This window comes from Schistocerca serialis, chromosome 7 (assembly GCF_023864345.2).
Source record: "Schistocerca serialis cubense isolate TAMUIC-IGC-003099 chromosome 7, iqSchSeri2.2, whole genome shotgun sequence".
Lineage (NCBI taxonomy): Eukaryota > Metazoa > Arthropoda > Insecta > Orthoptera > Acrididae > Schistocerca > Schistocerca serialis.
Window position 1 is genome coordinate 493,325,922 of NC_064644.1, and position 5,522 is coordinate 493,331,443.

Below are 5,522 nucleotides of genomic sequence, written 5' to 3' on the forward strand. Positions count from 1 at the left end.
AAACGACGTGCTTCTACATCTAAAAGAAGATGTCTATTCAGATTTCAAGCCAGTCGCATAAAAGTGGCGCTAATAGTGCCACTGTGAGGATGCACATCAGGTTTGCTTAAAATATACGCTGTAACGATCGTGAGCGTTAGTTACCTTTGAGGCTGGACGTAGTGAGTTGATATCAGTCAAGAATTCGACGAAGAGGTTATTATCAACATCTCACTGAGTTCCATGTAAGCATAGCCCATGCCATTATGGAGTCACCACCAGCTTCCACAGTGCCTTGTTGACACCGTAAGTCGATGGCTTCGTGGGGTCTGCGCCACTCTGGAACCCTACCATCAACTCCTACCAACTTGAATCGGGGCTCATCTCACCAAATCATGGATTTCCAGTTGTCTAGGGTCCAACCGACACGGTAACGAGACAAGGAGAGGCGCTGGAGGAGATATCGTGCTGTTATCAGAGGCACTCTCGTCGTTCATATGCTGCCATAGATCACTAACCCCACACTGTCCTAACGGATACATTTCTCTTATTTCGCGCTTTGATATCGCAGTTTACGTCACGCAGTGACAGCTATACGCAAACGCCGCTGCTGTCGCTCGTGAAGTGAAGGTTCAAATGGTTCTAAGCACTATCGGACTTAACATGTCAAGTCTCATGGTGCTCAGACCCCTTTGTAAATTTGCATTACAGCAGGAGTACCCTCGTGTTTATCTCACGCACCTTGAATGCAAAATTCTACGTCAGTGGTGATTCAATCTGTTGTGCTGCCATTCATGAAGAGCATTCCAAGGGGTCCTTCCAGAATGAGACATTCACTCTGCAGCGGAGTGTGCGCTGATATGATCTGCCAGGAAGTTTCATATCAGCGCACACTCCGCTGCAGAGTGAAAATCTCATTCTGGAAACATCCCCCAGGCTGTGTCTAAGCTATGTCTCCGCAATATCCTTTCTTTCAGGAGTGCTAGTTCTGCAAGGTTCGCAGGAGAGCTGTAAAGTTTGTAACGTAGGAGACGAGGTACTGGCAGAAGTAAAGCTGTGAGGACGGGGCGTGAGTCGTGCTTGGGTAGCTCAGTTGGTAGAGCACTTGCCCGCAAAAGGCAAAGGTCCCGAGTTCGAGTCTCGGTCCGGCACACAGTTTTAATCTGCCAGTATGTTTCATTCCAAGGGGTGTTTTCCTACAGGATAACGCTCGCAATCAGACGACGTTTGTAGCCCAACATGCACTCTAGAGTGTCGACATGTTGCCCTGACCTTCTCGATCACCAGATAAGTTTCGAATCGAGCACATACGGGACATTATCGGACGACAACTCCTTCGTCTTCAGCAACTGGACTGCAACTCCAGCGTCATCTACAGCCAGCATTAACTGTCCCTGTATTGACCAACCAAGTCCAACGGGCATGGAACTCCATTATACAAGCTGACATATGGCACTTTCACAAAACAATGCAGGCTCATTTGCACGCTTGCATTCAACATTCTGGTGCTTGCAGCGGTTATTAATGTACCTGCATTTCAAATCTGCAATGTCTTATCTTGCGCTTACATTAGCCTCGGATCTTGCAGTGTTAATCACTTAAATATGTTACCTAAACAAATGTATTTCAGAAATTTCATTATTCTACATTAATTATATTTATGTTCGATTTTTTTCCATCAGTGTATCTTTGTGACAATATACTGGATGAATCCGATCTCCACCAACACAGTTGTAAGACGACCATATCCTCAAAGTCTTCAGATGTCACACCACATTTTCATTAATGTACAGATAATTAAAATTCTTTGTATGTAAATGAATATTTAAATTCACCCCTCAACTTAGTCCAGCTTGGTGCAGCTATTTGACTGTAAAAGTGCCGTAGAGAAAAGAAAGTGTCCAGAAGAGTATTACACTCATTAGAGATTAACGTGAAAGGTGCACGTTCTCCTGCTGTCAACTCCTGAGCGCTGCTCAAATGATGACAGGATGCGATGCAAGTGGATGCACCCTACCTAAGCGACGCCGGAGCACTGTACGTGAGTGAGTCTGACTGCAGCAGTGAAAGGAACGAAGTCACGCGGGAGTGCGTGAAAAGTTATCGATAAAATGAATACAAGGAATATGATACCGAGACTGTAAGACAATTGAGAGATTTGCAACTAAAATAACTGATTAAGGTTTTCTTTGAAAAAGTATCGAACATGATTGATTAGTATTGTGCAAGGGGGTGCTGGTTTTATACACAGGGTGTTACAAAAAGGCACGGCCAAACTTTCAGGAAACATTCCTCACACACAAATAAAGAAAAGAAGTTATGTCGACATGTGTCCGGAAACGCTTAATTTCCATGTTAGAGCTCATTTTAGTTTCGTCTGTATGTACTGTACTTCCTCGATTCACCGCCAGTTGGCCCAGTTGAAGGAAGGTAATGGTGCTTGTGTTGACATGCGACTCATTGCTCTACAGTACTAGCATGAAGCACATCAGTACGTAGCATCAACAGGTTAGTGTTCATGACGAACGTGGTTTTGCAGTCAGTGCAATGGTTACAAATGCGGAGTTGGCAGAGGCCCATTTGTTGTATGGATTAGCACGGGGCAATAGCCGTGGCGCGATACGTTTGTATCGAGACAGATTTCCAGAACGAAGGTGTCCCGACAGGAAGACGTTCGAAGCAATTGATCGGCGTCTTAGGGAGTACGGAACATTCCGGCCTATGTCTCGCGACTGGGGAAGACCTAGAACGACGGGACACCTGCAATGGACGAGGCAATTCTTCGTGCAGCTGACGATAATCCTAATGTCAGCGTCAGCGAAGTTGCTGCTGTACAAGGTAACGTTGACCACGTCACTGTATGGAGAGTGCTACAGGAGAACTAGTTGTTTCCGTACCATGTACAGCGTGTGCAGGCACTATCAGCAGCTGATTGGCCTCCACGGGTACACTTCTGCGAATGGTTCATCCAACAATGTGTCAATCCTCATTTCATGTTCTCTTTACGGATGAGGCTTCATTCCAACGTGATCAAATTGTAAATTTTCACAATCAACATGTGTGGGCTGACGAGAATCCGCACGCAATTGTGCAATCACGTCATCAACACAGATTTTCTGTGAACGTTTGGGCAGGCATTGTTGGTGATGTCTTGATTGGGCCCCATGTTCTTCCACCTACGCTCAATGGAGCACGTTATCATGATTTCATACGGGATACTCTACCTGTGCTGCTAGAACATGTGCCTTTACAAGTACGACACAACATGTGGTTCATGCACGATGGAGCTCCTGCACATTTCAGTCGAAGTGTTCGTACGCTTCTCAACAACAGATTCGGTGACCGAGGATTGGCAGAGGTGGACCAATTCCATGGCATCCACGCTCTCCTGACCTCAATCCTCTTGACTTTCATTTATAGGGGCATTTGAAAGCTCTTGTCTACGCAACCCCGGTATCAAATGTAAGACTCTTAGTGCTCGTATTGTGGAAGGCTGTGATACAATACGCCATTCTCGAGGGCTGCATCAGCGCATCAGGGATTCCATGCGACGGAGGGTGGATGCATGTATCCTCGCTAACGGAGGACATTTTGAACATTTCCTGTAACAAAGTGTTTGAAGTCACGCTGGTACGTTCTGTTGCTGTGTGTTTCCATTCCATGATTAATGTGATTTGAAGAGAAGTAATAAAATGAGCTCTAACATGGAAAGTAAGCGTTTCCGGACATATGTCCACATAACATATTTTCTTTCTTTGTGTGTGAGGAATGTTTCCTGAAAGTTTGGCAGTACCTTTTTGTAACACCCTGTATTTATACGCTACCGTTTATGGAAACTGCAACATCAAGCAGGAAACGCATGAATTCAATAAATTTGATACCAGAGTTTATGTACATGACAAGTAATAAATCTGTACATGTCCTTTTATCCCTACTATTCAGTAGGTCTTGTGGCCACAATGCGCTGCAATTAGACTTGCTATATGCCGTGGCATTGAATCAATAAGGTTATGAATACGTTCCTGAAGGATTTCCCTCCACGCAGTTTCTATCTGAGCCCACGAATCCGAAACACCAGTTACTGGAGGACCGTCACCAGGTGCCGATCAACCATATCCCAGACATGTTCGATGGGCGACATGTCTGGTGAACGTGCAGGCCAGGGAAGGAATGGTACTGGTTGCTCTTCGAAGAAGGCCTGTACATTCCTCGCAATATCTGGTCGGGCATTTTCCTGCTGAAATGTGACCATTGGAGATTCCTGAAGCAAGGGGAGTACCTCAGGCTCCACAACCTCCGTTAGGTACCGGTTGCTGTTCAAAGTGCCCAAAATACGTACGAGGCATGATCGGCTGTTGTAACCAATGGTGCCCCAAACCATCTCACCTGGATTTTGTCCCCTATGCCGCTCCACAATGCAGCCCTCCAGGTTGCACTCACGACGGTAGCGCCGGTCTTCACTGTAGGAGACGGTGAAGAAGAACTCATCTGAAAGGATTACATGTTGCCACTCTGCACCCCAGTGACAGTGTTCATGTGCCCATTGCAGTCGGAGGAGCTTGTGTTTTCTGGACAATGAAAGCCGACATAATGGCATGCGTGCAGCAGATGTCGACGAACCGTCGATGCAGACAGGTTCAGATCTGTTGTAGTGCTCCAGCGACGAACCAACACTGTGAACGACGCCGTACCGTCCGCAATGGCTGAAATGCCTGGGCTGACAGGACAGAGCGGATTAGGTTGTAGAAAGGGGCCAAAATAAGTTGCTGTCGGTTGCCCTCAACATACAAACTATATTTGTCAACACACAATATTACAACAAGGATGCAAAACACTCAAATCTTTAATCGACCTCCTTTGATTAACCTTAGATCGGCTGAAGGCCACACTCAAAATCCAAGACACAAGGCCTAAGCAAGCAACTGAAATACAAAGTTCTTCTGGAGGTTTCATCCAACAATACTTTCTAAATCTTCAATCTAAACAGGCTGAAGGTCTTAGCAATTTAATTTTAATGTAACTTGGCTGGAGGCCGCATATTAAGCAATAAGAAGAGTTTCAATCAAAAGGCAGAGGGCCTTATCTTAAAACATTTCATACAAATTCGGCTGAAGGCCCCATACAAAAGCATAACAACCTTATGCCCCAAGGGCAAGACAAGAACATTAATTTAAGAGATATTGGGGGAAGTGGCAACAAAACGACTATTCACGTTGGTGTGTAGAATATATGAGTCTGGCGATATACCATCTGACTTTCGGAAAAGCATCATCCACACAATTCCGAAGACGGCAAGACCTGACAAGTGCGAGAATTATCGCACAATCAGCTTAACAGCTCATGCATCGAAGCTGCTTACAAGAATAATATACAGGAGAATGGAAAAGAAAATTGAGAATGCGCTAGGTGACGATCAGTTTGGCTTTAGGAAAAGTAAAGGGACGAGAGAGGCAATTCTGACGTTACGGCTAATAATGGAAGCAAGGCTAAAGGAAAATCAAGACACTTTCATAGGATTTGTCGACCTGGAAAAAGCGTTCGAC

General features: G+C 45.3%; 1 non-coding gene across 1 annotated transcript; it reads left to right on the top strand.

Annotated features, from left to right (window-relative positions):
- Positions 1-1,056: 1,056 nt before the first annotated feature.
- Positions 1,057-1,131, top strand: Trnal-caa (transfer RNA leucine (anticodon CAA)). The gene has a single exon. It is a non-coding gene; the product is annotated as a tRNA-Leu (tRNA).
- The last annotated feature ends 4,391 nt before the right edge of the window (positions 1,132-5,522 follow it).